The sequence below is a fragment of the Dasypus novemcinctus genome, chromosome 8, assembly GCF_030445035.2.
Source record: "Dasypus novemcinctus isolate mDasNov1 chromosome 8, mDasNov1.1.hap2, whole genome shotgun sequence".
Lineage (NCBI taxonomy): Eukaryota > Metazoa > Chordata > Mammalia > Cingulata > Dasypodidae > Dasypus > Dasypus novemcinctus.
This window is the reverse complement of record NC_080680.1, coordinates 24,858,037-24,874,814: the sequence shown is the minus strand read 5'-3', so window position 1 is coordinate 24,874,814 and position 16,778 is coordinate 24,858,037. Positions and strand designations below refer to the sequence as shown.

The window sequence follows — 16,778 nt, the reverse complement described above, 5'->3', positions numbered from 1 at the left end:
TGTTCTTTACCCAAGTAACAAGTGTAACACAATGTTTCACTTTGACTTCCTAAAAATTAAGGTTCACAACCAGCAAGTGCAAGTGCATACCAAAACTTTCCACACTACACACTAATTGCAAACAAACCATGTAAATTAATGTGTATGCCTTAAATTCCATTTTGTTCCTCATAGTTAAATACTGTCTCTTACCCCTTCCCCTGCCCTCAATTTGCAGCTCCTAATTTCTAGAGGCTGAGAAATCTAACCAAAAGTTCAAGCAAATACTGAGTGAGGACATAAGGGATTCTCCCATGAATAAAGTGCATCTATTTTCATTTGCCTAGTGTTCTTTTGGTCTACTTCTAGGTTCTTACTCTTACTCCACGGAGCTGAAGTCAATTGAGTGGTAACTTAAGGATAAATTTGTTGTAATCATTTTTAATACTCGGAAGAATTCCTTCCATTAAGCAGGACCTGACTAGTACTATAGTGCTATAGTTTTATTAACTAGTTAAGGGGGGAAATTCTAGATTTCTATACACTTAAGATTTTTAATACTTTTAAGTTGCCATAGTTTCTCAAACGTTCTCACAGCTACAAGTTAAAATTTTCAAACTGATAATTCAGGTTGCAATCACAGGCGTATTTACTACATAAAGAAACAGGCAATGCTGAATGGTTTTCATTAGTGTTTGTAATGAAAATCAGTAGCACCTACTCAATTGTAAAACCTAGCCACGGTGAGATTTTAAAATATTTGAAGGGTTGGAGAGAGAAGGCGGGCAGACAATTCTTTAATAAACATTTCGTCATTACATTTTAACGCCTACTAACCACATTAAATGTTAAAGATTTGATCAAAACTATGAAAGGCTGTTTCTTACAAACAGCAAAAAAAAAAAAAAATCGTACCCCTTTACTTTTCAATAGATGGGGGAAGGTGGGGTGGGAAGCGCTATGTTCAAAAAGTACTTCACTATACCTCATTCGTGCATGAAAGCCAAATTTCACCCATGAGCTGTTAACCGATGCTCCAAAACTTATTCGCACAAAGTACATAGAGAAAGGAATAGGGCTGGGCGAGACCTGACTTGGGCAGAGAAACGGCTTCAAGACCTGGAAGGGAGAAAACAACGGGTCAGGTCGTCGCACCGGAGATTCCCGAGCGCGGGGCTCTCGGCGGCGGCGGCCCTCGCGGGGCACACCCGGGCGCAGAGGCGGCGGCGGCGGCACCTGTCACTCGGCGCGGCGCGGCGCGGAGGCCTGCCGCCCGGCGCGGGTGCCTCCCGCCGCCCCGAGCCCTCCGCCGAGCGTCGAGGCCGCGGGCCTGCCCGGGAGCGGCCCTCCGGCGCCGTCTGCGCTGAGGCTCCGGCGGCGGAGCCCGGCGCCTCCGGCCGAGCGCCCCACCGCCGGGGCCGGAGCGCGGAGGGGCGCGCAGCCGAGCCGCCCCCGCCGCCTCAGGGGCGCCGCGGCGGGCACCCGCGGGAGCGGCCCGCCCTCCGTACTCACCGGGCCTCGCCGGCCGCGGGCTCGGCCCTCCTCTCCCTCCTCCCCCCGCCGCCGCTCCCGCGGCTCCCCGGGCGGCCGCACTGGGCGTTGGGACCGGGCTGGGTCAAGTGTCGCGAGGGACGGGGCGGGCTCGCGCCGGGAGCGGGTCGCGCGTGAGCCCGCGGGCGGGGCGCTGGGTACTAGCTGGGCCCCGGGCGCCGGGCCGGCTGGGCGACCGCGGCGGCGAACGCGGCCGCGGGCTGCGGTGAGGGGCGGGGAGAGCGCGGCTGCGAGCCGAGGGCCGGAGGGAAGTCCCGGCGGAGGGGGCGGCGTGAGAGCCGCGGGGCGGGGCGCGGGGGCGGGGCGCGGGGGCGGGGCCTGGCGCGCCCGCAGCCGCGCGCGGGGGTTTGTTTATTTTCTCGGTTGGTCGCGGCGCGGGCGCGTGGGCAGAGGTTCGCCGGTGACGTGAGCGCCCGGAGTTGGGGTGAGCACCAGAACCACCTGCCGGGGAAGGGGAGCTACGGGGGCCGGGCAGGGTCCAACCGTGTCACGTAGGCGGTGGCGCCGTGTCTTCGGGGTTACGGGGACGAGAAGGGCTCTCCCAGAGCGCGTGGAAGGACGGCGGCCTCCCGAGCTGGTAGGTTCGACGGGATCCTCTGCATCGCCGAGAGCAGTTAGAGGGCCACGGAGTCGGTGGCCGGGGTTCCCAGCATCCCGGGACTTCAACTTCCAGTTAATGAAGTACGAATGGTCCTGCAAATCAAGATTTGAATAACAAGAATGCATCAGGTCTCTGTAGGAGAATAACTAACATTGCTCATTTCTTTGCAGAGTTGCACAGCGCTTTTCACGTTATCTCCTTTGATGCTTCTTCAGGTAGTAGTACCCTGATTTTATAAGAGAACTTAAGTGACTTACCCAAAACCTAGCAGTTAGTGTCACAGTCAAATTCTGGGCGCTTACCACCACATCCCGTTATCCCCTAAATCAATTCCCCTCAGCTAATATTAGACACACACCATAGGCAATAGGGTAATACTACAGGGTTAAAGAGGAGAGTAAAAATGCTGTCCTTGCCCTCAGATAAAACTAAGTTATAATTTAAAAAAACACCGTGGGTGCCACGTGAACAATTCAAAGGGTCCTGCCAAGGATCAAAGAACCTTTCCTATCTGGCTGGGTGACAAGAAAGGCAGCATGAAGGAGGAGGCCTTTGGGACAGGCCTTGAAGGAGATGGAAGAGGGTTTTATATCCAGAGAGGATAGCAGGACAAAACATATGATGCTGAATCGATGAAAGTCGTGTTGAGGGAGGAACACATGGCAAGACTCTAGGGCATGTTAAGAAGTGGCAGAGACAAGGACAACGAGGCCTAGGAAGCCGGAGGGAGAAATTTGTACTTCATTCAGAACTTTGAGTGTTCATGATTTAAAAGATTTTGAGAAGAAAAGATTTTCCTTTGTACTATTGATCTCTCTCTGAAGGGATTTGGAAATTAGGGATTGGAAGACTGCCAGAGAGACCTTCATTAGGCCAGGAAAAAGGTAATGATGAGTCTGAACTAAAGGTAGGATGGGAAGAATGAAAAGAACATAGTTGAGAGATGATGTGGTTGCAGAATCTGCAGAATTCAGTAAATGATTGAGTGGCTGATGGGAGGAAGAGAAATTAAAGGTAGCTGAGGTTTTGAGTTTGTAGACAATTAGTAGGAATCAAAAAATTAAGAGAAGAAACTACTTTTTGAGAGATTTGGACGGTTTGAAGGGTTGACAAGTGAGTCAGATAGAGATAACCGCTGAAAAGTTAGAAATTGTGGTTTTGGTATATAGATCACAGGACCGAACTAAAAATTAGATTGGGGAGTTGGCAACCTAGCAGTGATGTAACTGTGTGAGCAAGGGGAAAAAAAAAACACCAAAGGGTGGAATCTTGGAGAACATCTTTAAAATCTTACTACTCAAAGTGTGAGCAATGGACCAGCATCACTGTCATCAGTAGGGAATTTGTTAGAAAGGCAGAATCTCAGCCCCTCCCCTATGCTGCTGAATCAGCATCTTCAAGTTAACAAGCACCCCCAGGCAATTTGTGTCAAATTAAAGTTTGAGACGCTCTGATCTAGGTAAGAGACACCATCAAAGAAAGAAGGGATCAGAAAGATTGGAGAAGAACCAGGGTAATACAGAAGCACCAGAGCAAGGTAAATTGGAGTTTCCCAAAGGCAGGGCAGGACAGGGTGTTGATCAACAGTATCTAAAACCACAGAGACTGAAAAGTGCAAGGAAAGAACGTATGTTTGAATTTTGTGATTAGGTGGTATTGCCGTTAATGACCATGTTCCAAATGAATGCTTGGAAACTGCTCTTTTGTGATCAGGGGCAGCCTACATACCTAATCCCCCAGATTCCCAGGTATTTGGGAGATATTGAAGTAGGTTGTGGATGTGGTGGTGGGAGAAAGTAGAAATTTTCTTCTAATTGCTTCTATTTCCTCAGTGAAATAAGAAGCAAGATCATTTTGTCAGACTTCTAATTGTCCATCACATTTTATTCTTCCTTCTTTCTGGGCACACATGACTCTTCTCAGCCTCTCTTGCAGTCAGGTACGGTCCCGTATTAAGTTCTTGAAACAGAATGTGAGCAGAAATAATGTTTGCCACTTCCGGGCCAAGGCCCTTTAGAGAGTACTTGTGCCTCCTTCATGTGCTTTTTCCCTCTGCCAGTTCGACCTTGGGCACAGTAACCCTGTTTTAGTTATGCAGATGACTACAAGCCCTTGGGGTTGGCAGAGCCACAAGATGGAAGGTTCCTGGATGTGGGAGAGCTACGCCACCTGAAACACCCACTCTGGATATTATGTGAGTAAGATCTAAAGTTCGACTGAGTTGGTGACATAACAGGGGGTCTATTTGTTTTAGTGGTTAGCCTACTCTAGCCAATATAGTCATTAACTGAAAGTCATGAGAGGGGAGGGGTTTTGGAGATGTGAGGAGAGAGGACAGGAGGAAAGACTACTGTCTACCAAAGTGGGAGAGTGAATTGACTCAGGAAACATAGTAAGAGTTGCAGGTTCTATTGAGGACCCATTTGCTTAGAGCTCATGAATTTATAGTGAGACCAATCCATATAGTTGTGTATTTTTCTCAGACCATTTCCAGTTGCTCCTGTGCAGGCGCTAAGTAGGTAGTTCTGAGGTTTGTCCAGGGAGAGAGGGGCAAAGTAGTTGAAGGTATAAGCAAAGGAGGCACTATAATTTCAGATGCGGAAAAATGCAAGGCTATAGGAAACAGTGAAAAGATTACGTGAGTGGGTTGATATTTCTGATCAGGTTGAATTGTGAGAGTTTAGGTACTATAGGGAAGGACCTCAAAAGACAGACTAGGGTTGAAGAATAGGAGGCTTGAAATTAAAATTAGGAGGGGCTGTAGTTCTTGGTAACATCAAGTTGTAAGAACTGTCATCAGAATGGATAGCTGAAGTAGCAGAGAGTACGAGATTGTTTGACGAAAGGTCAAGAAACTGAAAGGCCATAAGAGTTTTGAAAGGAACATTTGCATAGTTTATATATATATAAACTGTATATATAAAAGAAGTATCACAGGAGTGATTTTTTTTAATGTTAGGGTGGTATAGGAGAAAAATATACCTAATGTAAAGTAAACCATGAACTAGGAAAATAAAGAGTTTTGAAACAATTGGTTATTTGGAAAAATTAAAAAGCTGGATTTCTTAAAATCCATTACTGTTAGACAGAGTGAGGGGATGAGGGGATGAATTCTTTGAATTAGGATGTGGAACTACTAATTGCTTCTCTTTGGCCTCTCAAATTACAGATAGTATGGGCTTTCTTTCAGAGGAATTACATGTCTGTATTATAAAACTAAAGACATCAGCTTCCCAGCTTACATGACTATACTTAAGAATTTGGTCCAAACTATCCACTTGGTTTGTTCTACCCCCACCATGAACCTCAAATGATACATCTGCAATGATACTAGCTTTACCATATTAGATAATGCACAGTAAATATTCGGGTCTACATTAAAAACCTCAGGTATAGCTTAAACTAATAAAAAAAGTTGGAATTGACTAGCAACCTGACAAATTGAAAATAACAAGATCACTAATAGTCTAGAAAACAATGGATCGGGCTATACAGCGTAGGGGCTCTGGAGTCATATGCCAGGGCTTGAAATCGTAGAACCTAACTCATGGGGTTATTGTAAGGATAACACGTGTAACGTACATAATGCATAAAAGCATCTGAAAGATTGTCTAGCACATATAAGCCCTCAATAAATATTGTTTATTCTATTTTTGTACTTATATCTGATACTTTAATTATGTAATTTCCTATTACTATACTTGGATCTTTCCTACTTAGAAAATATTTTCATCACGCATATACATGATAAGACTTAATAGTAAGGAGACTCTCATTAAACATGGTGCATCAAACACAGGTTTTTCTCCACTAAGTCCAGATACCTCATTAAAATGACAGTGATGGAGGGAAAAAGGAATAAACTCAGAAACACAAAGCAAACAGAAAAAGGGGTTATCATTGAAGAAGGATGTCATCATTGTAAGATTATGATTGTAAGTAGAACTAATTCTTCATTAGTACTATGGCCATTTAAGATTATTTATGAACCCCAAAAAAGATAAGGATTATGTTTGTAAACTGGTCTGTTCCTCTGGGTGTGATACCCTTTTATTGTATTAGAGTCAGCTGAGATGTCTTAGATTAAATTATGTTAAGATTAGGGCTTCGATACAACCACATCAATAGGGTATAAGTCAGGGTAAGTCCCCGTCCCATTGGTGGGCTGATATAAATGGGCATTCACTCAAGAAGACACAGAGGAAGATGAGAGCGGTCCATAGACACGGCAGAGAAGAGAACTTTGATCCTGCGCCTCAGGAAGAGAGATGAGCTATTCACCTGATAATTTGCAGCTGAGCCCAGAAAGAAACAAGCCCTATGCCAGCCTGTAGCTGAGAGCGAGGAATGCTGAACCCTCACAGAGATCTCCCTCCATCTTGCTGCAACACGTGGCAACTGGCTTGGGTGAGATAGTACCTTTTATGGTACCTTGAGTTGGACTCTTCAGGGCTTTGTAACTGTAGACTGTACCTATATAAATACTTTTTATGAAAGTCAACAGATTTCTGGTACTTTGCATCTGCACCCCTTTGACTAATACAAGTACTTTAAAGTTAACTTTCTCAAGAAAATGGAATAAATTGGTTCTCTAAAAGCTGCAGTATTTTCATTCTACCTCCACACTGTTCACTGCAAAAGAGAAATGTTAGAGTTGCTTTTATAGTATTTTGACTTTCCTACCTCCTTCCCCTGCCTTTGATGTGGTATTATTTATAGTATACTATACCTGTATGAATATGGAATTATTTATGAAAGGCTTTTTTATACTTAAAAAAATTATTATTCAAATACTTCAAAAATAATTATTTTTTAAAAAATACTCTGAACCTATAGAAAAGTATTTTCCTCAGGAGCCTGGCAGTGGTTAAAATTGGTTTGTTATATAAAGACATAGATATAAAGATACAAATATAGGTATAGATATTACCTATAAATTATTTTTTTTACATCATGTGTATTGTCTCTGAAGAAAAAGGATTTGGGGAAGCAATACTAAACCAGTCCAATTACTTTACAAATTGTTAAGAATAAATGCAACAGGCTCTCTGTAGCCTTCAGATTCCTTAATGTGGCCCTTTTGTGATCTGACAGACCAGGTTCCTGCCTACCCTCTTCTCCAACCATCTCTTACATCCAGCACTAATACAGTCAGTAATCAAGCAAGTTCTTATTCAGAGCCTCCAATGCATTAGGCCAATTATTGAACTGCTTGCAGTGCCCTCAGCATATGATGTTATTTCCCACTTCTTAGCCTTTGAAATTTCCTGGTCTAAAATGCTATTCCTCTTGTTCCTGTTCCTTTCTAAAGCCCACTTGTCTATTAAGACACAAGGAGCACTTTATAGGGGGAGCCTTTGCTCACCCCTAAAAGTAAGATGCCCAGCTCCATACTCCTATAGCACCCTCTATATTTTTACTGGAGCCTTTATATTCCCCTTTACATGGTGATTCCCATAAAGGCAGGAACCTGGTCTGTCTTACTCACTGCTGTGTTACCATAGTGCCAGACTCATTGTCTTCATTCACATGGTCATTGGATGAACAGACCCAAATGTGGTTATTTGTTTGTCTTTCCTCAAGAAACTTTAAGCTCCTTGACGGGTGGGTTTGTGGTTTATTAAACTGTTTCTTTTCATATTTAGCACTTAGTATAGGACCTAGCGCATAGAAGTTTGTTGAGTACATTAACTTTGTCAGTATCATCATTAATCTCTAAAATATATAGCATTGAGGAGTATACAGAAAGTACCCTCATGATAGAGAGAGCCCTGGAGTGCTGAGGATTGTTCCTTTAGTGTTTCACTTAAATAGGAAAAATACATATCAAAGATCTGGCACTACAAACTGTAAATGCTGAAATACCTAGCTCTGTTCTATGCTCACACTGCCCTTAATCTAGAAATAAGAAAAATAGAAATAGATTCTAGAAGAAGAATCTTAAAATAATCAGCCAAGAATTTTTCAACGACAACAACTACAAAAATGGGATTTCTGCTCATTGAATTGGTTTGTATGAACAAACATTACCTACGTTCCTTGATTGACGACATGGTGTATTTCTAATCCAACTTTACTGTCCACTGGTATATATTTTAAAATCAGTTGCATTCTTATATGCTCATAATGAACAATTAGAAATGAAATTAAGGAAACAATTCCACTTACAATAGCATCAAAATGAATAAAATACTTGGGAATAGGGAGTTCTGGGAAGATGTCATCAGACTAGACAGGCAGGGCTCAACTCTCTCACAAAAACAATGGAGAAAGGGCTTTGAGGGTCAGCAGACCGAGACAGTGCTACACAACTCCCAGGAGGGTGAAAGACAGAGAGACGAAGAACCCAAAAACAAACATGAATTACTAAACCCCTACAGCAGCCAGGAAGCACTCCCATCCCCCACATCCAAGACATTAAACCACCCCAAATCCTCAAGATTGAGAAATGGACAAACATAAGGGGGGAATGGAACTATGGACCAAAGTTGACTTATTATTATTCTAGTAAGAAAGAACTTGTAACACTGACATAAAGACTGTGGTCACTAGAGGCTCTGAGGGGAGGGAGAAGGAAGAGTAGCTGTAAATTGGACAATTTTTTTGGACATTGGAAATGTTTTGCATAATATTGCAATAATGGATACAGGCCATTATACATTTTGACAAAACCTGTAAAATTTTTGGGTGCACAGTGTAAAACATACTGTTAAATATAGACCATGATTAGTAGCAATGCTTCAATACTAGTTCGTCAATTATTTAAAACCACACTAATGAAAGATGTTATTAATAGAGGAAAATGTGGGAGGGGAGGAGTGGGGTATATGGGAATCTTCTATATTTTTTATGTAACTTTATGTAGTCTAAAAGTTCTTTAAAAATAAAGGAGCACAGAGCGAGACAGCAAGATGGCGGCAGAGTGAGGAGCTCCTGGAGTCAGCTCCTGCCACAAGGCAGTTAGTAAACACCCAGAGCCTCTCTGGAGCTAGCTGAAGCACCTGTTTGGGGGCTTCAGGAGATCAGAAAGGCATCCTGCAACATCCTTGAAGGAATGGAAGGAGGAGGCTGCCATCTGCAGAGAAGACTCGTAAGTAGAGCGCTCCACACCCCGCAGGCTGGTGCCTATCCTCCACTGGAGGGACAAGCCACCTCGGGAGCTGTTCCACGGCTGGAATTGAAAGCTCTACTTCTCAAAAAACAGGGGAGGAAGAGATGGTTGGGCACCATCTTGAGCTATTGATGAGTAATTTCAGCGGGCTCAAGATTAATCCTGAGAACAGCTAAAGTTTGAAACTGTCCAAGTCAGAAAGAGGCCAGAAGCTGCCGTCTTAACTCTGCACCTGGCACAAGAAGTAGCGGGACAGACTGAAAATCCCGGTGCTGGTGGCGACCGGCTTCTTTCCATTCAGGTCAGATTGCAGGTCTAGCCTAAGACCCAGTGCCACCAGTGACAGGAAGGAAGCTGCATGGGCCTGCACCAGCCTCTCCAGGAAATTACTGGCCAAGCCATGGAGACCAGTGATTATCCTACTCTGGTGGTACAGGCTGCCCCAGAAGCTGTTCAGGGACCAGAAGTGGAAGCTCCATTTCCCAAAACCAGGGAAGGAGGAGACAATTGGCTGCCAAGTTCAGCTACTGATTGGTAGACTCAGATGGCTAAGGAATAACCCTAGGAACAGCTGGAGTGTGAATTCGTACAAGTCAGAAAAGGGCTGGTGGCTGCCATTTTGACTCCACCCCCAGCCTGAGGGGAAGGCGGCCTGACCAAATATCACAGTGACCTGAGGAACCAGTTTCTTTCACCTGGATCAGCCTGCAGCCCTAGCCTACGCTTCAGTCCCACCTCTGACAGGGAGGAGGCTGGCTAGCTCGTTGCCAGTCTATCCAGGTAACAGAGTACTTTTGGCTGGCACAAACTGAATAATTAAAAGTCTACGGGGGCAACCGCGGTCATCTTGGACCTGCACTGCATAGATTGCTGCCCACACCTGCAGCTCCATCCATGCCCGAGGCAGGGGAGAAAGGGATGTGAAGCTTCATAAGTCTCTCTAGGCAACTACAGTATAAGCCTGCATGACTTGGATTATTCCATGCAACTGTGACTCTGTCCTTACCTCTGGGAATTGAGAAAGTTGGGAGAAGCTTCATCTGTCCCTGGGGCAATGAGGACAGCTTGAACCTCCACAGTTTATAGCACCAGTTACATCCTTGGCTCCTACTGCACAACCAGCAAGGGAGAAAGGGCAGGAAGCCCTAAACTAAAGAGAAAAACTGCACCAAGAAGAAATACTCTAGTAATCCTGATGCCAAGACACCAACCAAAAATTACAGTCCACACCAAGAAACAGGAAGCTATGGCCCAATTAAAGGAACAAGACAAGCCTCCAGATGACATAAAGGAGTTGAGACAACTAATTATACATGTTCAAACAAATCTCCATAATAAATTCAGTGAGATAGCTAAAGAGGTTAAGGATATTAAGAAGACACTGGATGAGCACAAAGAAGAATTTGAAAGCATGCATAGAAAAATAGCAGATCTTATGGCAATGAAAGGCACAATAAATGAAGTTTAAAAAACATTGGAATCATATAATAGATTTGAGGAGGAAGAAGAAAGAATTGGTGAGCTAGAAAAAAATGGCCTCTGAAAAAGTGAACATACAAAAGAACAGATGGGGAAACGGACTTTGGCCCAGTGGTTAGGGCGTCCGTCTACCACATGGGAGGCCCACGGTTCAAGCCCCGGGCCTCCTTGACCCGTGTGGAGCTGGCCCATGCGCAGTGCTGATGCGCGCAAGGAGTGCCGCGCCACGCAGGGTGTCCCCCGCGTAGGGGAGCCCCACGCACAAGGAGTGCACCCATAAGGAGAGCTGCCCAGCGCGAAGGAGGGAGCAGCCTGCCGAGGAATGGCGCCGCCCACACTTCCCGTGCCGCTGACGACAACAGAAGCGGACAAAGAAACAAGAAACAAGACGCAGCAAAAAGACACAGAAAACAGACAACCGGGGGAGGGGAGGGGAATTAAATAAATAAAATAAATCTTTAAAAAAAAAAACAAAACAAAAGAACAGATGAAGAAAAGAATGGAAGAAATTGAACAAGGTCTCAGGGAAATAAACAACAGCCAGAGATGTACAAACATACATGTCATGGGTATCCCAGAAGGAGAAGAGAAGAGAAAATGGGCAGAAGGAATATTTGAATAAATAATGGTAGAAAATTTCCCAACCCTATTGAAGGACATAGATATCCATGTCCAAGAAGCACAACATATTCCCATCCAAAAAAACTGAATAGACTAACTCCAAGATGCATACTAATCAGAATGTCAAATGCCAAAGACAAAAAGAATTCTGAGAGCAGCAAGAGAAAAGCAATGCATAACATATAAGGGATACCCAATAAGATTAAGTGCTGATTTCTCACCAGAAACCATGGAGGCAAGAAGACAGTGGTCTGATATATTTAAGATACTATGAGAGAAAAACTTCTAGTCGAGAATTTTATATCCAGCAAGACTGTCTTTCAAAAACAAGGGCAAGATAAGAATATTCACAGATAAACAGAAACTGAGAGAATTTCAAAGCAAGAGACTAGATTTTCAGGAAATACTAAAGGGTGTGCTAGAGCCTGAAAAGAAAAGACAGGAGAGAGAGGCCTGGAAGAAAGTCTAGAAATGAAGATTATTAATAAAAGTAAATAAAAGTCTCAAAAGAGTGGTGAAAATAAAATATGACAGATAAAACTCAAGTAGGAATAAACATAACCAATGATGTAAAGTACTTGTATTCAGAAAACTGCAACCCAATGTTAAAAGAAATCAAAAAAGTCCTAAATAACTGGAAGAACATTCCGTGCTCATGGATTGGAAGACTAAATATCATTAGGATGTCAATTCTACTCAAATTGATATACAGATTCAATGCAACCCTGATAAAAATTCCACCAGCATTAAAAAAATATTAGAAAACACAATTAGCAAATTTATTTGGAAGCATAAGGGGTCCTGAATAGCCAGAAACATTATAAAAGGAAAAGCGAACCATCATCTCCAGACTTTAAATCATACTACCAAGCTATAGTGGTAAAAACAGCATGGTACTGGCCTAAAGACAGATACATAGACCAATGGAACCAAATTGATGGCTCAGAAACAGAACCTAACATGTATTGTCACGTGATTTTTGATTAACCTGTCAAACCCACACAGCTTGGGCAGAACAGTTCATTCAGCAAAATGGTGCTGAAAGACTGGTTATCTATAGCCAAAAGAAGGAAACAGGACCTCGATCTCATATTTTATCCAAAATTTAACTCAAAATGGCTCAAAAACCTGAAAATAAAAACAAGAACCATAAAACTTCTAGAAGAAATTGTAGGAAAATATCTTCAAGGCCTGGTGGTAGGTGGTATGTTCTTAATGTTGATAAGAGAAGGCCCAAGATGGACTACTGATGTTTAATGTATGTAGAGGGAAACGGACTTGGCCCAGTGGTTAGGGCGTCCGTCTACCACATGGGAGGTCCGCGGTTCAAACCCCAGGCCTCCTTGACCCCTGTGGAGCTGGCCATGCGCAGCGCTGATGCGCGAGTGCCGTGCCACGCAAGGGTGTCCCCCGCGTGGGGGAGCCCCACGCGCAAGGAGTGCGCCCGTGAGGAAAAGCCGCCCAGCGTGAAAAGAAAGAGCAGCCTGCCGAGGCATGGCGCCGCCCACACTTTCCGTGCCGCTGACGACAACAGAGGCGGCCAAAGAGACAAGATGCAGCAAATAGACACCAAGAACAGACAACCAGGGGAGGGGGGGAAATTAAATAAATAAATCTTTAAAAAAAAAAAATGTATGTAGAAGTTTTAATTAGCTTTACTATAAAAGTGTGGAAATGAATAGAATGGATGGTAAAAATAGTAATACCTAGTTTATAAATAAGGATGTGGCTGAAAATGATAGTCTAGGGATGTAAATGCCAATTGACAGAATGCTAGAGGATAATCTAGGAACTGAATAGCACAGTAAACCAAGAGGTGGATGAGAATTGTGGTTCATGGTACAGATGCAAGAGGGTCCTTTGTGAGTTAGAGTAAATGTGTATCACTACTGCAGGGTGTTGGGAATGCATGAGAAAAATACAACTGGAATGACCTATGGACTGTGGTTAGCAGTAATGATATAATATTCTTGCATCTATACCAAAGATGTACTGTGTTGATAATGAGCAGTATGGAAAATGTGAGCCAAATGTACACTATGGACATGGTAACAATCAGATGATATTATCTTATCTGTAACAAATATTCCATCACAGTGTGATATGTTGATAGAGGGGTATTGCTTGGGAATTCTGCATATGTGCATGATTGTTTTATAAGTTTACAACTTCTGTCATAAAAAGTATATTTTAAAAATAATAATAAGGTGTTTTGGGGAAAAAACACACCAAATGTAAGATAAGGACTATAAGTAGTAGTAAGATTTTGACAATATTCTTTCATTATTTGTAAAAAACATCTCACAACAATGCAAGGTGATGATGGAAGGTTGATGTATGGGACCCCTGTATGATGTTATGCACGTTTGCTTTGTATGTTCACAACTTTACTATACTATACACTTAATTGTTTATGTATGTTCATATATAAATGACATAAAGATAATAATAGGGAGGGTTGGGGGAAAATACTTTGGTTAGTAGTAATATTTTGACAGTGTTTTTAATCATTCATTAAAAAGGTTTAACAACAATGTAAGGTGTTGGTGGTAGGGTGAGTTATGAGAGTCCTGTATGATGTTTGTTATATGTGTTTGTTTTGTAAGTTCACAGCTATTATTATACACTTATTGTTTATGTATGTTTATGTGTGGGTGATATGTTTCAATAACTTAATTTAAAAAAAGAGCACAAATTCCAAAGTAGGTCCCACGGGCAAGGCACTGAACTCCAGAGCCATCTGCCATAACCATAGAACCTGTGTCTCTGTAGCCCTCAGGAGCACCACTACCTGGGGTTGTATCTACTTTGGCTATCTCTGGGATCCTGCTGAGATGTGCATAAGCGCAACCCTTCTGATGACCTCCTGACTCGTTTTGAAGTCTCTTAGCCATATAAATTCATTTGCCTTTACCATTTTCCCCTTTTATTCAAGGTCTTTTTCTAGTTGCATCACTGACTGGTAATTGGTAGTAATCCCTTGGTACCAGGAAGGCTCATTCCCAGGAGTCATGCCTCACCCTGTGGGGATGGTAATGCATTTGCCTGCTGAGTTTGGCTTAGAGAGTGGCCACATTTGAGCAAGATGGAGGCTCTCAAGAGGTAACTCTTAGGCACCTTGCAGCCTAGTTGAAATTTCAAGCACACAGGCTCATAAGCAGAGTCGTCAGAATCAAGGGCCCATCATTGGACCGTCCTTCTTCACTGGTCTTTTCCCTTGCACTTGGGGGATTGTTGCTATTCCATTGGGGAATGCGACAGAGTTGACCTGAATAATATTGCAGGGACAGATGCAGGACATTACATATCCTGCCATAACCCACTGAATGGACTGGGGGAGAGTGTAAACTACAATGTAAACTATAATCAGTACAGTGTAGCAGTGCTCCAAAATGTATTCATCAAATGCAATGAATGTGCCACAATGGTGAAAGGGGTTGTTGATGTGGGAGGAGTGGGGGGTGGGGTGGAGACTGGGGTATATGAGAACCTCTTATATTTTTTAACGTAACATTTTGTGTGATTTACGTATCTGTAAAAAAAAAAAAAAGACAAATTGATGAAAAAAAAACTATTGGGAGAAAAAAAAAAGCAATATGTGTATTATCCCTGTGTAATTATTTTAATCCAAATCTCTGAGAGCTACAGCTCACTCAGAATGTAGGAAAGCAGCTCGGCTAGAGCTCTTGGTACTCACCAATTTCATTATTTCAGAATTATTTTATGTTGTTGTGTTCATGAATACCCAGAGATGTTTATCATTAAAACATTTACTTCATGCATAAGTACAACTGGGTAGTTAAAAAAGCCATATATGTGCTTAGAGTAAGTTGACTTTCCTGTGGCTCTTAACAGCGGAACTTAAAATATAAAAATATGGATTTAAATGGGAAAATGCAAAAAAAGAAAAAGAAAAAAGAAAAAAAAAAAAAGACATGAAGCCTAGATAAAACACCTGGCTCACTGCAGCCAACTGAGAAGGTAGCAGATGTCTTCTTCCCTCTCAGCTGTTACAAGGGAAGGGAGAGGGTGAGCCAGAGGGCTTCTCTTCAGTGACTTTGGCCAGCAGAACCCACTTTGAATCTTGGCTCTGGCCAGACCAGAAATACAGGAAGCAAAGGTTGAAAGAAACATCTTCATGGAAAAGTTCACCAGTGAACGCCATCTTCTTGCCAGACATGAAACTGCAAGTAGATAAACTGCTTTTAGGTCTCTTTTTAACCCCACTCATGGGAGAAAATCTGCACCCCATTAGTGAGTCCCTCATCCAATTTTGATAACTTAAACTAGGAAATTTAAAAGACATAGAATAAGTTGAACCAAAAATCAAAGATTGGTAAGGAAAAAAAAAATACTAAGCAAGAGAGAAATTGACCATCAGAGTAAATTCACCAACATATTCAGATGCCTATACATCAGAAAAATTTACAAGCTGACAACAACAGGTAGAGATGGCTTAGCCAAGGAATAAACCAAATATCCTGATGAGATACAGGATTAAAGACAACTAATCAGTGTTACACAAATCTCCTAAATCAATTCAAAGAATTGAAGGAAAATAAGATTAAAAAGGTAAAGGACTTAAGAAGACACTGGGTGAGCATAAAGGACAATTTGGGGGAAGCGGACTTGGCCCAGTGGTTAGGGCATCCGTCTACCACTTGGGAGGTCCACAGTTCAAACCCCAGGCCTCCTTGACCTGTGTGGAGCTGGCCCATGTGCAGTGCTGATGCGCATAAGGAGTGCTGTGCCATATGGGGTGTCCCTGTGTAGGGGAGCCCCACACCATGCAGGAGTGTCCCTGTGTGGGGGAGCCCCATGCTCAAGGAGTGCTCCCATAGGGAGAGCCACCCAGCGTGAAAGAAAGTACAGCCTACCCAGGAATGGTGCTGCACACAAGGAGAGCTGACAGCAAGATGACACAACAAAAAGAAACACAGATTCCTGTGCTGCTGACAACAACAGAAGCGGACAAAGAAAGAACATGCAGCAAAGAGACACAGAGAACAGACAACTGGGGCAGGTGGGGAGAAGGGGAGAGAAATAAAATAAATAAATCTTAAAAAAAAAAAACAATTTGAAAGTCTGCAAAGAAAAGTAACAGCGTATGGGAATGAAAGATAAAATGGATGAGATTAAAAATACATTAGGGGGAAGCAGATTTGGCCCAATGGATAATCCGGGTGTCCGCCTAATACATGGGAGGTCCAAGGATCAAACCTCGGGCCTCCTGACCCATGTGATGAGCTGGCCCACATGCAGTGCTGATGTGCACAAGGAGTGCCATGCCACTCAGGGGTGTCCCCCGCATAGGGAACCCCATGAGCTGTCCAGCGTGAAAAAAGTGCAGCCTGCCCAGGAATGGTGCCACACACATGGACCACTGATGTATCAAGATGATGCATCAAGATGATGCCAGCGGGTGCTGCTGGCAAG

The 16,778-nt window shown here is 43.2% G+C and overlaps 1 protein-coding gene and 1 long non-coding RNA gene across 10 annotated transcripts in view; one reads left to right on the top strand and one right to left on the bottom strand.

Annotated features, from left to right (window-relative positions):
* The window catches only part of GKAP1 (G kinase anchoring protein 1), a 99,061-nt gene extending 97,419 nt beyond the window's left edge, over positions 1–1,642 (bottom strand). For 3 of the 8 annotated variants that reach the window (XR_009186762.2, XM_058301599.2, XM_071216663.1), the window contains exons 1-2: positions 1,492–1,636; positions 965–1,098 (exon numbers count right to left, since the gene is read on the bottom strand). The gene's annotated coding sequence lies outside the window, so the exon portion shown is untranslated. Of the gene's footprint in view, positions 1–964; positions 1,099–1,491 lie in introns of all 8 variants that reach the window. The other 5 variants (XR_009186761.2, XM_071216662.1, XR_009186759.2 and 2 more) reach the window with 3 other exon arrangements.
* Positions 1,643–1,879: 237 nt separating this feature from the next.
* LOC139439486 (uncharacterized) lies at positions 1,880–6,728 on the top strand. 2 transcript variants are annotated; one of them, XR_011649359.1, is made up of 3 exons: positions 1,880–1,954; positions 2,302–2,346; positions 4,222–6,728. It is a non-coding gene; the product is annotated as an uncharacterized lncRNA (long non-coding RNA). The 2 variants fall into 2 exon arrangements; XR_011649358.1 differs by having other exon boundaries at positions 2,302–6,728.
* Positions 6,729–16,778: the final 10,050 nt, after the last annotated feature.